The sequence below is a fragment of the Trachypithecus francoisi genome, unplaced genomic scaffold, assembly GCF_009764315.1.
Source record: "Trachypithecus francoisi isolate TF-2019V2 unplaced genomic scaffold, Tfra_2.0 Lachesis_group2, whole genome shotgun sequence".
Taxonomy (NCBI): domain Eukaryota; kingdom Metazoa; phylum Chordata; class Mammalia; order Primates; family Cercopithecidae; genus Trachypithecus; species Trachypithecus francoisi.
This window is the reverse complement of record NW_022681465.1, coordinates 87722559-87743143: the sequence shown is the minus strand read 5'-3', so window position 1 is coordinate 87743143 and position 20585 is coordinate 87722559.

Below are 20585 nucleotides of genomic sequence, written 5' to 3'. Positions count from 1 at the left end.
AGGAAATTTACAATCATGGTGAAGGCGAAGGGGAAAGAAGTACATCTTCACATGGTCAGCAGTGACAGGGGAGGTACTACACGCTTTCAAACAACCAGATCTCATGAGAGCTCTATCTCAGCACTAGGGCAATGGTGCTAAACTATTGGAAACTGCTCCCATGATCCAATCACCTCTCACCAGGCCCCACCTCCATCACCAAGGATCACAACTGAACATGAGATTTGGGTGGGGACACAGAGCTAAACCATATCAGTGACTTTTGCAAGATCTCACAGGAAAAATGTCTGCGTTCCAGGTAGCTAAAGTTGTCTTCTAACATTTTCTGCAAATATTAATCTCACATTTTCAAACTCTAAGTCTTAGGTTACCTGCTAAGGATGTTTTCATAGATATGACAATTGAAAAACAGAAAATCAAAGATTTCTGAGGGGGAAAAACAAATATCAAGAAATAGTCTTATCACAGGGTCAGAATTAAGACCTTAACACTCTCGAATTTCTTATTGCCCTTGTTTCTAATATGGTCACCATTTAAACTTATTGTCTCGTTTCCTTCGAGAAACCAAAATGCCAGATCATTATTCCTATCATTTCTTATATTCTGCTAATCAGATAGTTTAGTGTTTTTAACCAGAAGTCCATGCAATTTGAAGACATAATATGGAGGAAATAAACTCCCAAGTCCCCTATGAAAGGGGAAAATTAAGGACGTCATCCTGGTGAACATCTTGCTTCAGATGCCATCTTACTACCTTTGTTTGTGATCTTACTGTTGCCTTAATATCTCTGAAACTTAATCATTGTCATTATGAAACTATCAACCCTAATATAAAATTCTTGTAGTTCTCCAGTTTTCTCCACCTAACAACTTTGTGTCTTTACCAAACTTCTCATTTTATAAAGGATGATGTGAGACCTTTTCAACTATGGCCTCAAGGACCGATGAAATGACTAGGTTACCTGGTACTGTCCCAGATTATCCTCTAAGTTCAACCTAACATTTTTCCTGAGTAAGATTCAGCCAAATACCTTGTCTGATGAGAATAATACTGTGCACATGGAAAGGAGATAGAGCAAAGAGCTTCCAAATACAAACCAGCATAGGAAATAACTTACATACATATAATACAAAGATGTTCATTTAAAAATTACTTAGTGAGAACCTATTCCCCACTTGACCCCAGGCCAAATTCTAAAGACATAAACATAATAAAACACAGTCTCTACACTCAAGTTCATAGTGAGGAAAGCCTACGGAAACTATCCAAATTCCAGGAGGGACTTTGTAGCTAAAGAGTATTTATGGAGGTCCTTTGTAATCTATGAAAATGCTAAGTAAATATGAAGCCTATTTTGAAACAACCACAAAACATTTGTAAAAAAAACTTTATTATTCAAAAACTTATTTTATTTTATTTTATTTTATTTTGTTGTTGTTTTTTTTTTTTAATTTTTTTTATTATACTTTAAGTTCTAGGGTACATGTGCATAACATGCAGGTTTGTTACATATGTATACTTGTGCCATGTTGGTGTGCTGCACCCATCAACTCGTCAGCCCATCAATTCGTCATTTATATCAGGTATAACTCCCAATGCAATCCCTCCCCCTCCCCCATCCCCATGATAGGCCCCATGTGTGATGTTCCCCTTCCCAAGTCCAAGTGATCTCATTGTTCAGTTCCCACCTATGAGTGAGAACATGCAGTGTTTGGTTTCTCTTCTTGTGATAGTTTGCTAAGAATGATGGTTTCCAGCTGCATCCATGTCCCTACAAAGGACGCAAACTCATCCTTTTTTATGGCTGCATAGTATTCCATGGTGTATATGTGCCACATTTTCTTAATCCAGTCTGTCACAGATGGACATTTGGGTTGATTCCAAGTCTTTGCTATTGTGAATAGTGCCGCAATAAACATACGTGTGCATGTGTCTTTATAGCAGCATGATTTATAATCCTTTGGGTATATACCCAGTAGTGGGATGGTTGGGTCATATGGTACATCTAGTTCTAGATCCTTGAGGAATCGCCATACTGTTTTCCACAATGGTTGAACTAGTTTACAATCCCACCAACAGTGTAAAAGTGTTCGTATTTCTCCACATCCTCTCCAGCACCTGTTGTTTCCTGACTTTTTAATGATTGCCATTCTAACTGGTGTGAGATGGTATCTCATTGTGGTTTTGATTTGCATTTCTCTGATGGCCAGTGATGATGAGCATTTTTTCATGTGTCTGTTGGCTGTATGAATGTCTTCTTTAGAGAAATGTCTGTTCATATCCTTTGCCCACTTTTTGATGGGGTTGTTTGTTCTTTCTTGTAAATTTGTTTGAGTTCTTTGTAGATTCTGGATATTAGTCCTTTGTCAGATGAGTAGATTGCAAAAATTTTTCCCATTCTGTAAGTTGCCTGTTCACTCTGATGGTAGTTTTTTACTGTGCAGAAGCTCTTTAGTTTAATCATATCCCATTTGTCAATTTTGGCTTTTGCTGCCGTTGCTTTTGGTGTTTTAGACATGAAGTCCTTGCCCATGCCTATGTCCTGAATGGTACTACCTAGGTTTTCTTCTAGGGTTTTTATGGTATTAGGTCTAACATTTAAGTCTCTAATCCATCTTGAATTAATTTTCATATAAGGAGTAAGGAAAGGATCCAGTTTCAGCTTTCTACTTATGGCTAGCCAATTTCCCAGCACCATTTATTAAATAGGGAATCCTTTCCCCATTTCTTGTTTCTCTCAGGTGTCAAAGATCAGATGCTGTAGATGTGTGGTATTATTTCTGAGGACTCTGTTCTGTCCCATTGGTCTATATCTCTGTTTGGTACCAGTACCATGCTGTTTTGGTTACTGTAGCCTTGTAGTATAGTTTGAAGTCAGGTAGCGTGATGCCTCCAGCTTTTTCTTTTGACTTAGGATTGTCTTGGCAATGTGGGCTCTTTTTTGGTTCCATATGAACTTTAAAGCCGTTTTTTCCAGTTCTGTGAAGAAACTCATTGGTAGCTTGATGGGGATGGCATTGAATCTATAAATAACCTTGGACAGTATGGCCATTTTCACAATATTGATTCTTCCTATCCATGAGCATGGCGTGTTCTTCCATTTGTTAGTGTCCTCTTTTATTTCACTGAGCAGTGGTTTGTAGTTCTCCTTGAAGAGGTCCTTTACATCCTTATAAGTTGGATTCCTAGGTATTTTATTCTCTTTGAAGCAATTGTGAATGGAAGTTGATTCCTGATTTGGCTCTCTGCTTGTCTGTTACTGGTGTATAAGAATGCTTGTGATTTTTGCACATTGATTTTGTATCCTGAAACTTTGCTGAAGTTGCTTATCAGCTTAAGGAGATTTTGGGCTGAGACAATGGGGTTTTCTAAATATACAATCATGTCATCTGCAAACAGGGACAATTTGACTTCTTCTTTTCCTAACTGGATACCCTTGATTTCTTTCTCTTGCCTGATTGCCCTAGCCAGAACTTCCAATACTATGTTGAATAGGAGTGGTGAGAGAGGGCATCCCTGTCTTGTGCCAGTTTTCAAAGGGAATTTTCCAGTTTTTGCCCATTCAGTATGATATTGGCTGTGGGTGTGTCATAAATAGCTCTTATTATTTTGAGGTATGTTCCATCAATACCGAATTTATTGAGCGTTTTTAGCATGAAGGGCTGTTGAATTTTGTCAAAAGCCTTTTCTGCATCTATGGAGATAATCATGTGGTTCTTGTCTTTGGTTCTGTTTATATGCTGGATTACATTTATTGATTTGCGAATGTTGAACCAGCCTTGCATCCCAGGGATGAAGCCCACTTGATTATGGTGGATAAGCTTTTTGATGTGCTGCTGAATCCGGTTTGCCAGTATTTTATTGAGGATTTTGCATCGATGTTCATCAGGGATGTTGGTCTAAAATTCTCTTTTTTTGTTGTGTCTCTGCCAGGCTTTGGTATCAGGATGATGTGGCCTCATAGAATGAGTTAGGGAGGATTCCCTCTTTTTCTATTGATTGGAATAGTTTCAGAAGGAATGGTACCAGCTCTCTTTGTACCTCTGGTCGAATTCAGCTGTGAATCCATCTGGTCCTGGACTTTTTTGGTTGGTAGGCTATTAATTATTGCCTCAATTTCAGAGCCTGCTATTGGTCTATTCAGGGATTCAACTTCTTCCTGGTTTAGTCTTGGAAGAGTGTAAGTGTCCAGGAAATTATCCATTTCTTCTAGATTTTCTAGTTGATTTGTGTAGAGGTGTTTATAGTGTTCTCTGATGGTAGTTTGTATTACTGTGGGGTCCATGGTGATATCCCCTTTATCATTTTTTATTGTGTCTATTTGATTCTTCTCTCTTTTCTTCTTTATTAGTCTTGCTAGCGGTCTGTCAATTTTGTTGATGTTTTCAAAAACCAACTCCTGGATTCATTGATTTTTTGGAGGGTTTTTGTGTCTCTATCTCCTTCAGTTCTGCTCTGATCTTAGTTATTTCTTGCCTTCTGCTAGCTTTTGAATGTGTTTGCTCTTGCTTCTCCAGTTCTTTTAATTGTGATGTTAGAGTGTCAATTTTAGATCTTTCCAACTTTCTCTTGTGGGCATTTAGTGCTATAAATTTCCCTCTACACACTGCTTTAAATGTGTCCCAGAGATTCTGGTATGTTGTATCTTTGTTCTCATTGGTTTCAAAGAACATCTTTATTTCTGCTTTCATTTCGTTATATACTCAGTAGTCATTCAGGAGCAGGTTGTTCAGTTTCCATGTAGTTGAGCGGTTTTGATTGAGTTTCTTAGTCCTGCGTTCTAGTTTGGTTGCACTGTGGTCTGAGAGGCAGTTTGTTATAATTTCTGTTCTTTTACATTTGCTGAGGAGTGCTTTACTTCCAATTATGTGGTCAATTTTGGAATAAGTGCGATGTGGTGCTGAGAAGAATGTATATTCTGTTGTTTTGGGGTGGAGAGTTCTATAGATGTCTATTAGGTCCGCTTGGTGCAGAGATGAGTTCAATTCCTGGATATCCTTGTGAACTTTCTGTCTCGTTGATCTGTCTAATGTTGACAGTGGAGTGTTGAAGTCTCCCATTATTATTGTATGGGAGTCTAAGTCTCTTTGTAAGTCTCTAAAGACTTGCTTTATGAATTTGGGTGCTCCTGTATTGGATGCATATATATTTAGGATAGTTAGCTCTTCCTGTTGAATTGATCCCTTTACCATTATGTAATGGCCTTCTTTGTCTCTTTTGATCTTTGATGGTTTAAAGTCTATTTTATCAGAGACTAGGATTGCAACCCCTGGTTTTATTGTTCTCCATTTGCTTGGTAGATCTTCCTCCATCCCTTTATTTTGAGCCTATGTATGTCTCTGCATGTGAGATGGGTCTCCTGAATACAGCAGACTGATGGGTCTTGACTCTTTATCCAGTTTGCCAGTCTGTGTCTTTTAATTGGAGCATTTAGTCCATTAACATTTAAGGTTAATATTGTTATGTGTGAACTTGATCCTGCCATTATGATATTAACTGGTTATTTTGCTCATTAGTTGATGCAGTTTCTTCCTAGCCTCGATGGTCTTTACATTTTGGCATGTTTTTGCAATGGCTGGTACCGGTTGTTCCTTTCCATGTTTAGGGCTTCCTTCAGGGTCTCTTGTAAGGCAGGCCTGGTGGTGACAAAATCTCTAAGCATTTGCTTATCTGTAAAGGATTTTATTTCTCCTTCACTGATGAAACTTAGTTTGGCTGGATATGAAATTCTGGGTTTAAAATTCTTTTCTTTAAGAATGTTGAATATTGGCCCCCACTCTCTTCTGGCTTGTAGAGTTTCTGCCGAGAGATCTGCTGTTAGTCTGATGGGCTTCCCTTTGTGGGTAACCCGACCTTTCTCTCTGGCTGCCCTTAAGATTTTTTCCTTCATTTCAACTTTGGTGAATCTGGCAATTATGTGTCTTGGAGTTGCTCTTCTGGAGGAGTATCTTTGTGGTGTTCTCTGTATTTCCTGAATTTGAATGTTGGCCTGCCCTACTAGGTTGGGGAAGTTCTCCTGGATGATATCCTGAAGAGTGTTTTCCAACTTGGTTCTATTTTCCCCCTTACTTTCAGGCACCCCAATCAGACGTAGATTTGGTCTTTCTATGTAATCCCATACTTCTTGCAGGCTTTGTTCATTTCTTTTTCTTCTGTTTTCTTTTGGTTTCTCTTCTCACTTCATTTCATTCATTTGATCCTCAATCGCTGATACTCTTTCTTCCAGTTGATCAAGTAGGTTACTGAAGCTTGTGGATTTGTCATGTATTTCTCGTGTCATGGTTTTCATCTCTGTCATTTCATTTATGACCTTCTCTGCATTAATTATTCTAGCTATCAATTCTTCCACTCTTTTTTCAAGATTTTCAGTTTCTTTGCGCTGGGTACGTAATTCCTCCTTTAGCTCTGAGAAGTTTGATGGACTGAAGCCTTCTTCTCTCATCTTGTCAAAGTCATTCTCTGACCAGCTTTGATCCGTTGCTGGCGATGAGCTGCGCTCCTTTGCAGGGGGAGATGCACTCTTATTTTTTGAATTTCCAGCTTTTCTGCCCTGCTTCTTCCCCATCTTTGTGGTTTTATCTGCCTCTGGTCTTTGATGATGGTGACGTACTGATGGGGTTTTGGTATAGGTGTTCTTCCTGTTTGATAGTTTTCTTTCTAATAGTCAGGACCCTCAGCTGTAGGTCTGTTGGAGACTGCTTGAGGTCCACTCCAGACCCTGTTTGCCTGGGTATCAGCAGCAGAGGTTGCAGAAGATAGAATATTGCTGAACAGCGAGTGTACCTGTCTGATTCTTACTTTGGAAGCTTCCTCTCAGGGGTGTACTCCACCCTGTGAGGTGTGGGGTGTCAGACTGCCCCTAGTGGGGGATGTCTCCCAGTTAGGCTACTCAGGGGTCAGGGACCCACTTGAGCAGGCAGTCTGTCCGTTCTCAGATCTCAACCTCTGTGTTGGGAGATCCACTGTTCTCTTCAAAGCTGTCAGACAGAGTTGTTCGGGTCTGCACAGGCCTCTGCTGCTTCCCCTGTTGTTTTTTAGCTGTGCCCTGTCCCCAGAGGTGGAGTCTACAGAGACAGGCAGGTTTCCTTGAGCTGCTGTGAGCTCCACCCAGTTCGAGCTTCCCAGTGGCTTTGTTTACCTACTTAAGCCTCAGCGATGGCGGGCGCCCCTCCCCCAGCCTCGCTGCTGCCTTGCGGTTAGATCGCAGACTGCTTTGCTAGCAATGAGGGAGGCTCCATGGCCGTGGCCCCCCCCCGGCCAGGTGTGGGTATAATCTCCTGGTGTGCCCGTTTGCTTAAAGCGCAGTATTGGGGTGGGAATTACCCGATTTTCCAGGTGTTGTGTGTCTCAGTTCGCCTGGCTAGGAAAAGGGATTCCCTTCCCCCTTGTGCTTCCCAGGTGAGGCAATGCCTTGCCCTGCTTCAGCTCTCGCTGGTCGGGCTGCAGCAGCTGACCAGCACTGATTGTCCGGCACTCCCCAGTGAGATGACCCCAGTAACTCAGTTGAAAATGCAGAAATCGGGCCAGGCGCGGTGGCTCAAGCCTGTAATCCCAGCACTTTGGGAGGCCGAGACGGGCAGATCACGAGGTCAGGAGATCGAGACCATTCTGGCAAACACGGTGAAACCTCGTTTCTACTAACAAATACAAAAAACTAGCCAGGCGAGGTGGCGGGCGCCTGTAGTCCCAGCTATTTGGGAGTCTGAGGCAGGAGAATGGCGTAAACCCGGGAGGCGGAGCTTGCAGTGAGCTGAGATCCGGCCACTGCACTCCAGCCTGGGCGACAGAGCAAGACCCCATCTCAAAAAAAAAAAAAAAAAAAAAAAAGAAAATGCGGAAATCACTGGTCTTCTGTGTCGCTCACGCCGGGAGTTGGAGACTGGAGCTGTTCTTATTCGGCCATCTTGCTCCGCCCTTGTTGTTGTTGTTTTGAGATGGAGTCTTGCTTTCGTGCCCAGGCTGGAGTGCCGTGCAACGGCAGCTCACTGCAACCTCCGCCTCCCAGGTTCAAGCGATTCTCGTGCCTCAGCCTCCCAAGTAGCTGAGATTATAGGTATGCACCACCACACCTGGCTAATTTTCGTATTTTTAGTAGAGACAGGGTTTCACCATGTTGGTCAAGCTGGTCTCAAACTTGTGACCTCAAGTGATCCTCCCAAAAACTTATTTTCTGATCTTTTTGCCTCAATCTTATCTAAAAGACATTTCAGACTCCTGAGTTCCTTTTACCGAATGGAAGAATAGCTAGTTCAGATGGTTGGTAACATATAAACACTTTCTGACATGTAATATCCACTCAACAATTTTTGTTGAATGAATGAAAACAGGCAGAATTTGAATGATAAACTGAGATGGGATGGGGCATAGGAAGGCAAGATATGGAAATGGAGTTTCACTGAGAGTAAATATACGCAGCAGAGGTTTTCCTACTTTCTTGAGGTCATAATCCCATGAGAAAAATCGAAGCTAATTCTGATTGCGCCAAACATTTTATGTATCAAGCGGAGACTTTCTGATACAGGACCTTGACAACACTTCAGGATTGGTTAAAAAAACAAAACAAAACAAAAAAACACAACTTTTCTGTCTGACTTTCTTTTAGGAAAGATACTTCTAATTTTTTCTTCCTTTGTTTTATTTTTAATTGTAGGATTTTAAATACCTTATTCGTTGGGCTCATTCAATGTGCTCTTTTTGTTGTGTAGGTTACATAGGCATCTCAGAGGCATGGAGATATTTAATTGAATGAATAAATAGATCTAGAAAAGTATCATCTTATTTTGACAAAAGAAGAAAGGTGAGAAAGGCAGGAAAACTCATGGAAATTGATGCTAATAGTGGCCTCAAGAAAGGTGAGATTTATAGTTCATGGTCATACCAAGGAATTAAGTTACAGATGATCCTTCCATAGGCACAGTAGGTGGCACCTCCACTAGAACAATTATAATCATTTCTGAGGATCAATCTCCTCAATTCTAGAGATGCATGAAAAGATTAGATAAACTCAGTTTTCTAACTTCAGTATAAATTCTTTAAAATTTGCTACTTATCTCTTCATATGGATGCCACAAGCATACAGTTAATAGAGATTAAATACTTGGAAAAATTAAAAGACCTATTCAAATGTATCCTATTTCATTTAAGTACTAGTTTGTTCTTCCTTTCTCGATCCCAAGTCAGCTCTCGGTAGAAAAAGTGGTCTATGAGAAAGGAATGTCACAAAAAAGTCAGCTCCAGATCTAAGACAAGTCTGACTAAGTTCAGGCAGCAAATCTAAAAGAAATTAACTCCTCATCCCCTGCTTCCTATTCCCTTTTCTTTTTTATTTTGATGGGCATCTGTGTGGATGGGGTACCTTAAGTTTGCTGTGATAAAAATAGTGTGATAATATCATGTTGTGTATTCTCTTGCCCTGCTGTGATGGTTAATATTGAGTGTCAACTTGATTGGATGGAAGGATGCAAAGTATTGATGCTGGGTGTGTCTGTGAGGGTGTTGCCAAAGGAGATGACCATTTGAGTCAGTGGCCTGGGAAAGGCAGATCCACCCTTAATCTGTTGGTCACAATCCAATCAGCTGGCGGCAAATATAAAGCAGGCAGAAAAACGTGAAGAGGTGAGACTGGCCTAGCCTCCCAGCCTACATCTTTCTCCTGTGCTGGATGCTTCCTGACATCAAACACTGGACTCCATGTTCTTCAGTTGTGAGACTCAGACTGGCCCTCCTTTCTCCTCAAGCTTGCAAACAGCCTATTGTGGGACCTTATGATCATGTTAGTTAATACTTAATAAACTCCCATAAATATATATATATATGTTAATACTTAATAAATTCATATAGATAGATGATAGATAGATAGATAGATAGATAGATAAAATTGTATTAGTTCTGTCCCTCTAGGGAACCCTGACTAATACACCTGCCAACATGAGAACCAGAAGGAAGAAGTGCAGATGAGTTGGAAGAGGAAGGTGTATGAGGAAATATGAGCTGACCTATTCAGAATTTTGACAGGGCCAAATAATTCCTGAAACCTTTGATGTCTGTTTTATACACACACACACACACACACCACACACACACACACACACACTGACCTCCCACTGTGTGCCAGTTAAAATAATGAAATCCCAGAAGGGTTAACTTGACTGAGTCTGAGAAAGCATTACTAGATATCCAAGGACAAAGAAAGAATAAAACTATTTTTAAAAATCTGAAAAGGTTAAAAGCTCTGAGAAAAGAGTTAAGATATGTCTTAAGAATTCAAAAGCCCTCAAAGCTAGCAGATAATAAAGGGAAGAGTGAGTTGACAGTGACAACAAGGCAAATTCTGGGCTTGAATTGCAATCTTTAGGTTCCAGGCTTAGGACTCTCAGAAATTTCATAGCTCCTTGGTTTTGAAAAAATGTAAACAATGGCCTGGAAAGACATTCCTGAGAAGTAAACTGGACTGCAGATAAGAAGCTGGACCCAAGGCTCAGGCTAGTGTTAAGATTGTGCAATCTGCTTCTCTGTGAAACTTTCTTGGGGTGAGAAGTTTACAGACAACAACTGGAAGAACTCTGTCTGTAGAGAGGCATGGCCCAATTGCTGCTTCCTCTTTTCTCCTGTGGGCAAGTTTCATCAGTCTCAGAGCCCTGTTCTTCGTCATGGCAAATAGGGTGATGGCTGTAGTTCCTGTCTCAGTCTTATTGGTCTATCACACCCTGTCAGCGACCTAGGATATGGTAAGCACTCAAGCAGGCCATAGTTATTTAATACTGATGCAGGGACTGCCATGACTTAATAATATATTAATGACCAATATTTCATTACTGTGGGTTTGGGGATAGTCAGCTTTAATAGCAGGAGACTAAACCAGAGTGACTGAAGAGCATCAGAGGATCTCCAACAGCACTGGTGGCAAAAGTCCACAGTGAGACAGCCACAGAGCAAAGGCAACTGACTTTCTTTACTGAAAAACTACTTTGTGTCAGAGAACCCACTATAAGGAGTCATATTAGAGGTGAAGTTTCTCACGCATGGAGAGACTAGGAGTGATGGCTGACCCCAACATCTTTTTTTTTTTTTCTAAAGAAACAGAGTCTTGCTCTGTGGCACAGGCTAGAGTGCAGTGTCATAACCATAGTTCACTGTGGCCTCGAGCTCCTGGGCTGCACGTATCCGCCTTCCTCAGCCTCCTAAGTAGTTGGAACTACAGGTGTGTGCTACCGCATCCAGCTAATTAAAAAAAATTTTTTTTTGTAGAGACAGGTTATCACCCCCTTGCCCAGGCAAGAACAGAGAGCCGTGTTCTGGCACGGTGGCACAGTGGCTCATGCCTGTAATCCCAGCACTTTGAAAATCCTAGGTGGGAGGATTTCTTGAGCTCAGGAGGTCAAAACAAGCCTGGGCAACATAACAAAACCTTGTTTCTACAAAAAATATTTTAAAATGTAGCTGAGTGTAGTGGCGCACGCCTCTGTCCCAGCTACTCAGGAGACTGAGGCCAGAGGATCTTCTAAGCCTGGGAAGTCAAAGCTGCAGTGAACCATAATCACACCACTGCACTCTAGCTTGGGAGAGAGAGCAAGACCCTGTCTCAGGAAAAAAACAAAAATGTTTAAAGAAGACAATTAATTTAGATATTTCAGGATTCCCACAAAATATCAGCAGCTAATAAAATCCTGTACTAGGCCTTACCAAGAGAAAATAACATTTACCCCTATATTTGATGCCTCTCCCATAAAGTCTCAATTTTCTATTGCTATTTTTTAAAATGATGCCATGAAAATATAAAGCAACTGAAATGAATTATGAGTCCTTTTGGGGGAGGAGAAAGGGGAAAATCTTTCCCCAGAGGGACATTTTTTAAAGTTCCTCTTTCTATTTGAAATGCTTCCTGACTTGAAGGCTTGCACGAATTTCACAATTAGATGGGTGCAGGGAAGAACAGTTCTGCAGAGTAGCAGAAGAACATTTCTTGCAAATTAAAAAATTATTTGGTTCTGTCGCTAACCTTACTCAAAACTCACTCAACGGTTTACAAAATGCTGGTTCCTTTTAGTTATTTCTTATCAGTGTTCTTATGCATAGAAGTGTATCAAATACACTGTGTAAAATTATGAATGCTAATGGCAAGATTTTCATGTTCTTAATATTAACAAAGATACATCACAAGCCATCTTTGTTAATCAGCAAATTAAACCTATTATACCAAGCTGACTTCTAAGATTTGTCAAAGTATAATTCTTTTAAGTTAAAAAACTTAACTCTCATAAAACACATAGTGAGCACATGTCAAAGATTTATTTACCTCAGCGAGAGAAGAAGCAGAATGACAAAGCTGGAATAAAGAAGAGTATGACAACCATCATGTGGATAGTCATTTGAAGTAATTTTGGAGTAAGAGTGCAAAGTTAGACACCAAACTGGTTAATGTCCTACAGGGCAATAAAGCCATAACCATCTGGGTTACCTTTTTTTTTTTTCTGGACAGATGTCATTAGCAGTGTAACATTTTCTGTGAGATAACATCAAACTTTACAAAGTCTGAGCCTTAATTAGTAAGATACACAATGTTACCTCCCCCTAGAATATCGGATGACTTTTGGGCAAGCAGATTAAAAGGTACACATTAATCTTTTTTCTTTATTTTCAAGATTTGGATAACACTTCTTAATGGATCTTAGAAAAACATGCAGGAAAGCCCAGAATTCTCCAGGAAGAGTCCAGTATTCCCATCTTTATTAATCTGGCTTAGCTGGCATTTGTATTGTCATGGGAGAGACTCGGGATAAGGACAACATAAATAGGAAAGCTTGATCAAGAATTCCCTTACTTCACAGTCACTGCCTGAATGCAGATATTAACACTTAAAGTCAGCAGATGTGAAACTAAACAGGAAGCTGAGCCCAGCCACTCTCACAGCTCGCCGCTGTTTCAGGTCTCCTGACATGACAGTGCTCACGTCATTTGCGCCAGAGAAGCCCCAGCCTCACACAGCACCCTCCTCAACCCAGTGCTTCTCCCATCCACTCATTTCCCCACCACTGGGGACGCAAGCAGCCTACTTCCTCTGAATTACCATACTTATCCTCACTCATATTTTGGCTTTGTTTCCCTGTTCCCCTGGATTTTATGGTTGCATGCATACTGCAGTATAACCAGTATAAACCAATACTTAATGATTTCGTATTTTTTCACACACTTTCTGTGGACAAAGTCCAGTGACAGGTCTCTTTCATCTCTTTCTTTTTCAGTTCACACCAGGACCTGGCCTGGTTGTCACAGATATATCCACGAGAGCTTAAATTCTTATAATCTGCTAATTCTTTCACAGTCTGTCTGCGAGGCAGAGCACACCTGGACAACTTGAACTACAGGTCAGATATGAATCTCTTCATGAGGAGCTTAAAATAAAATAGGATGGAGAAAAACAGAAAAACCAGAAACACTGCCCCACCTTTGTTTTTTTAAGCCACTGCTAAAGAGTCTGCATACAAGTTAAGCTTGTGAGACAAAGTTTAAACTCAAGATGTGTGCATTAGGGGGCACGTAATTGGTACCCACTGAGTTGGGCCTTCTTGGAGTAGATAGCTTTTCATACCCACTGGGAATGTCTTATCTCTTTTTCACAGCCACCTAGATCTTATTTTCAAAACTTAAATCTCAGTTTCTTAAGAAGCTTCCAGTGGTTTTCCATCCCACAACCTCCTGTAGCACTCATGGTAGGAATCAGTTGCCTGGTATTACGCACATGCTATATGTTGCCAACATTCTCTAAGCTTGAAGCACGACTCACAACTCCTAAGCAGGATGGCACGGTGTGCGTGGTCCTGGTTGCATCTTGTACTTCTTTATATATAAGAACCCTCACAACTCTGTGTTGGAGCTCAATACAAATTGCTTTATTTTTTTGAAGTTAGACCTGAGCTGAGCTATTAGGAAAAGAAGGATGAGGTTTGGATAAATGAGCAGAAAAATAATGAAGCAAAGGCATAAAGGTAGAGGAGTGCCTGGAGGAAGTTAGGTGTGGCTGTGCAGAGTTGCAGTAGAGATCCACTTACCCTAGAAGGAGAGTCAGCCAGAATGTGAGAAAGGAGGAAAGGTAGCTTAAAAGGGATCACGTGAGCTTGAGGGAAATATCACACTCTGTTTCATGGCGCCTACTAATGTGTTAATGAGCCCTTAGTGGTGTTTAATGAATAAGCGAATAAGTGACTGAATGAACTAATGAATAAAATATTTTTAAATCTCTCTCTCTCTCTCTCTCTCAGTTTTAATTCATTTCAACCTTGCTTTTTAGTCAATGCTATACTCTCCAAAATAGTGTGAGAGGCTTCATGGTTTGCTGTGAAATGATATAATAGACAAATTTCACCATATAAAATGGGATAAATATATGGTTTTAACTTACGCATTGATTGCTTTTCTTTTGGTCTAACATTATTATGCATGTACAAAATCCTTAGAAAATACTTCCTAGGCCCCTCAAACTATAAAGCTGGCAACACAGCACCCAGGCCGACTTAAAATAGCAATCAGATTAATTATATTGCCTTGAAGCAAAGATGTGACCAAAACATCGATTAGTTCCCTTTATTCCAAAGATTAGTTTAAATTTTTTTAAAATTAGAAATAATTACGTCTGAAATGTTCCTAATTCATGCAAGGAAAATGCCCTTTAAAAAACAAAATATCTGTAGGTCTGGTTTTTTTTAATTAAAATGTGATGGGCTTTTTTTCCTCAATTTTACTGTAGAACTCACACTTCTAAACTTCTAGGAAAGAACCTGTACTCCGAGGAAATATTTCAAAATCATGTAAAAGTAGATAAAAATCAGCAAGTGTAAAAACGTCCCCATGACTGTCTGAAAATACAATTCCAATGTTAGGATTGAAGGCATGATGATTTGTTAAAATGGCACAAGGGAGGCACATTATTCAGTTACTTAATGATGTAAAGAGGACTTCCCCTGATCCTTTAAGCTCATTTCCATAAAGTTTACATTTTAGTTGGTCGAAGTCAGCCCTGTGCACACTTCCAGCAGCCTGAATGGTAAGGTGTCTCCAATAAAATGCATCCCATGACCCCTGGAACAATGCAGGGTACATAGGTAGGTCCTCAATAAAAATCACTAAAAACTGAGTAAATGTGATTCAAACATGGAGAAATAGTGGCAACAGGATGGCCAGACACAGTATGTGGAGTCGGGCAGGCAATGGCATGCCCTTCTTATGCTGGTGTCCTCCATAGCACTTATATTCTGTCACGTATAGTTGGGAAACTTTACGTGTGCGCAAACCATTTCCTAACCCAAGTTTCAGGATCTTTGAAGTCAAGGCCACGTTCCAGGCCTCCTCACATTTCCCACCATGCTCAGCAAGCTGGGAGGTGAGCAGGCATCCATCTGCAAGCCAGGTTCAGTTCTGCCTCTGGCCAAGCACCGGCTGCCCATCTCCCCAAGTCACTCTGTAGTCATGAGACAGGGGCTGAAAAGAGGATATAATTAAAGGGTCAGGAAGTAAGGAGAGAGTGTGGTGTAAACTGAGTAGCAAACTGGTCGGGACGGTAGGTCTGAGGGGAAAAGCCTCCTGGGCCATTGAACTGTAACAAAATGAAAATCCAGATTCGTTATTGTTCTCAGTAGTTTAAAAAATATGTTTTGGGAATAACCATTTTTATAGAGATGAGAGGGGCAACATACACTAGAAGAACCTTTCTCATAGGAATGAATTTGTTTGTCCTTTTTAAACAAAGAAGCCAACTTGAGTTAGTAATATAATCTTGCAGTTAAAAACCAACAAATTTCCACCAAAAAACAAAAACAAAAAAATCCTCAGCAATATAATATATTCCTGTCCATCTTTTTAGCCCTCTTGGGTGACAGAGGAACCAGCTGCCCAGAGAAGAAGACTTGGGGGAGTGGGTAAGGGTCTACCCTCACCCCAAGGACAGCATCACAAGGGGTTCAGGGTGAGGGGAGACAGGAGGTGGAGGCACTTTCTGTCTTTTCAAACTGGGCACTTCTCATCTGGTCCAGTTCCTTGGCAAAGATAAGGACACCAACCGGGACCTCGCAGTCCCTCGACTAAGCACAAAGCTTCCTTAGATTAGTGACCAAACTAATTTTTATGACATGTCATTCCAGTAAGGGCACGGCTGCATTTCACAGATGGGCTTCCCCCAGATAGCGACTGTTGATTGGCCGAGTTGGGATCTGGCTGGATTAGGGAAATTGAAGCTGACAGCTGGTCTTTTTGCATGAGAGCATAAAGTCCCTGTTGTTGGGGGAAGCAATGGGAGCTGGTCAGACCTCATGGCCAAGCAGGAGGGCTTGCTCTTAGCAGAGGCCAACACTTCCCAAGCTAAGATGACTTTTAAAAAACAACGATTGTGCAAGTACAGTTACACTGTACATGCCCAGAGGATCTCAGGTCCTGCCCAAAAGACCAGAGCAGATAAGAAAACAACCCAGTAGAACATATGGGAAAAGAGAAAAAAACTTAAAGAAGCCCACGTCTAGGTGGAAATCCTGGAAGTCCTAATCACCAAGGAACTTGGCCTCCCTAGAGTAATGAGTCACCTCTGAGTCTCCTCTGGAAGATTAGTTCACATTATCAGTGAGTCCTGAGAACAGGGATTTAAAATGTTTATTTGCCCAAGGAAAGACCTGGATGTATTTAGAAATACAACTACTAATAAAAGTACGTGTGTGTGTGTGTATGTGCACTCACATGCAAGCATGCTCTCGTGCCATTGTGCCGACAGAGAGCTTAATGTGCATTAATGCGTCCAATCCCGCAACTGCCCTATGAGAGAGGCACCATTATTTTCTTCTTTTTATGGAGGAGGAAACTGAGGCTTAAAGAGATTAGGTAACTTCTGGGCTACTCTGGGAGCCTAACCAGTATTAATAACAATGGTTTCCAAATTATAGATCACAACCCCATTAAAGATCATAAAATCCATATAGTGGGTCACAAAAAGGCTTTAACAGAAAAGAAAAAAAAAAAATCAGCTTGCTGCATATAAAGTAAGAGAAAAATTGATTCATGGGGCCGGGCGCGGTGGCTCACGCCTGTAATCCCAGCACTTTGGGAGGCCGAGGCAGAAGGATCACGAGGTCAGGAGATTGAGACCATCCTGGCTAACACGGTAAAACTCCATCTCTGCTAAAAATACAAAAAAAAATTGCCAGGCGAGGTGGCAGGCGCCTGTAGTCCCAGCTACTAGGGAGGCTGAGGCAGGAGAATGGCGTGGGGAGGCGGAGCTTGCAGTGAACTGAGATCAGGCCACTGCACTCCAGCCTGGGTGACAGAGCGAGATTCCATCTCAAAAAAAAAAAAAAAAAAGAAAAAGAAAAACTGATTCATTATCCTTTCCATTCAGTGATATAGGTGCTATATGCTGTGGGTTACAATATCAAATATAGTAGCCTGAATAGTTTTGCCTGTTTTTGAACTTTGTATAAATGAAATGATGTAACATGTATTCCTTTGTGTCTGGTTTCTTTTATTCAACATTTTATTTGAGAGAACCATCAATATTATTATTGTAGTTCATTCATTCTTATTATTGTGTTATATATGTATACAACACACATATTATATATCGTGTAACTACACACAACGTTTTTAACCAGTCTCCTGCCAATGATATTTGGGTTGTTTCTACCTTCTTACTATGATAAACAATGCCATGAACATTTGAGTACGTGTCTTTTAGCAAACATATGTACACATCCCTATTGGCTATGTACCTGGGAGTAGAATCGCAGGGCCATGGGGTATGTGGGAGTTCAGTATTAGTAGACATTGCTAAATAGTTTTTTCCAAAGTAGTTATAACTATAGTTTAAATGTACCAGTAATTTAAGTGTTTTTCTTTCTGTGACAATTTCTCTGGGAAAATGCTTTCTGCAAGGTGCAAGTACAGAAGTGTTTATGAACACATCTGCTCCCTCATCCTCTTTTCCTTCCTAGTCCCACCCTCCATCCGTCTGTAACACTGAGTGACTGAGGAGGTGGGGGCTTGGATTGCTTTTTCTGACATAAATTCAGAGCAGAGCAAGAGTGTGTGCATATTGGATATGCAATAGCAGACTGCCCTGTAAGGGAAGGTCCCACTCTATGACCGGAAGGATCCCCCTTGACACTCCTGTGACTTCTCGCCCCCACTAGTCAATCCTGTGCTACTCAGGACACTAGGGAGACCACCCTGGCCCCCCTGGCCACTGCCAGCTCCTTGTCATCTAAAGTCTACCTGATTTATTAGAGCATTAGCTGTCCTGCAACCCTCTCCTTTCAGAGGAAAGACATCAGGTAACAGGGACAATGACCTACAATCTCCCACTACAATCAACCACTAGAATCTAGTGAACACTATGTTTGTAATGAAGGAAAAGGTAACAAAATGCAAGAGAGACTGAACCTTGTAGTCCCTGAGAGGCCTGTCTTCAGAAACAACGGACAAACAGAAAACACATACAAGTCACAGTGGCAAGGCAGTTGAGGACTGGGGAAGGCCTCTGCATTTTATGTGCCGGACAGTGATGAGGACACCGCACATCATTTGCCCAGCAGCAGTCTCCCAGCGGCACAGAGCCACCCCATGTCGCCCCCCATAAAGGCTGTGCTCTCACTTCTCTCCCTGACATGAACACCCAGCCCCATTCTGCCCACACGCAAGGACTGCCCGTCCAGGCAGCCTTTTCCATACTCCTTTCCCCATAGGCCTAGAGTCCTTGCAAGGAGGCCATTGAGTGTTTGAGGTCACGGGCAGGGTGGTAGTGTGTGGCTGTGGAGCTTGTGGCCTATTGGGGCGAATGAGGGCTGCCATCCATCCAAGCATCTGTCAACCCAAGGGACTGTGTCATCCCAGAGCTGGCCCTTACTCTAATATACACAAAGGCACCACAGGATGGAAGGGCTCTACTGTTTCCAGTTCTCCCATAAACTGCCCCCTAATCCCCTACTCTACTCTGATTCTGGACTTAGAAGCTACCTCCAACCAAAGTCAGGAGTGACTACAGAGCAAGAGACATTGACACGTTGACTCAAGTTTGGTAGACCCGAGCCACATGTGGCATCCAGCACTTGGAACACAGCTAATCCAAGCTGACATGTGCTGAAAGTGCACACCACACAGCAGATTTCAAAGACTTAATTTAAAAAGAGTTTTAAAAAGAAAATATCTCATTATTTTTATACTTTATGTGTTGAAATGATAATATTTATAATATACTGAACTAGAGAAAATACATTATTAAAATTAATTTCATACATTTAAGTTTACTTTTTTTAATGTGGCTATGAGATATTTTAAAATGATATATGTATCTCACATTATATTCCTTTAGGCTAATGCCACTCTAAAGCTAGACCACATGGGCTCAAGCTAATTGCTTGCACTTTGGAAATAGCTTACTTCCTTTGGGTCTCAGTTTCCTCCTTTGTAAAGTAGGAATGCTAATGTACCTCCCTGACATTGTTGTTAGAAATAAATGTGTTCATATATGTGAAGTGTCAAGAATTGTACCAAGCACAAAATAAATGTTTTCTAAATGTCAGATATGACTAATATTAACATTGTATCTGGCTCTCTATGAGAAAAAAAAAAATGTGACAGCTTGTATAGCTCTTCTCTACCCTGGTCTCCAGGGAAACCAAGCATAACCAACCAAACATAGGGGGAAATCAATTCTTTGCACTCCTGAGACACTTACAAGATTAATGATGATAAGTCAGGAATGCCCGTCCTTTGATATAGGTGTCATACACACAGGAGTCATGCTGCCCTTTTATGATGAGCTCGACCCACAGCCTTTTTTTTAAGAGACAAGGTCTCATTGTGTTGCTTATAGTCTTTTGATGAAACCAGATCGTGTACTATTCTTCCCAACCCAGAGAATACTGGGAAGAATTTTCCCTATGGTGCCAATTAGGCCACAGATCAATAGCTGCTATGAAAATATGTCCCCATTTCTAGTTAAAATAATTACTACCAATGTTTTCAATTTATCAGAACCCTGATGTCTTTTTTTAAAAGTCATGATTAAACTTGCAAATAGATAAACACGTTAAGATAGAAATTGAAATCCGTTTGGAACGTAAGAATATTTAATCTAAATCTTCAGCTTATATGTATGTAATAGTCTGTTATGATTTTTTTCCCCTGAACGGTTTTTAAGACCCTTGCTTTGGGCTACAATGGTGCCTGTTGTTCTCAGCTCATTGAAAAACAAGTTCTGATCTTTTCCTTTTAAAGTATTCTGTTTCCAAATGCTTGTCTTGTTTAAAAAAAAAAGAAAAGAAAAGAAAAAAAGAAAGAAACCAAAAAAAAAAAAAAGCCCATATCCTGGTGCCATGAATTGGAGGCTGCATTTTTCTCTAGTTAATGGCACACTATTTACTTTCTAGATGTGTAAATGAGTAATGAGTCCCTGGGGGGGGGGGGGGGAAGATAGTATTGAAGAGCAAATAAATTCCATGGATAAGATCCATAGAATTTTTAAAATGATTATAAACTCATGCTTTCAGCTATTAATAGTAAGGGTTTTGTTGCAGAGTAAGAACACTGAATTGAATTATACAAGTGGGGA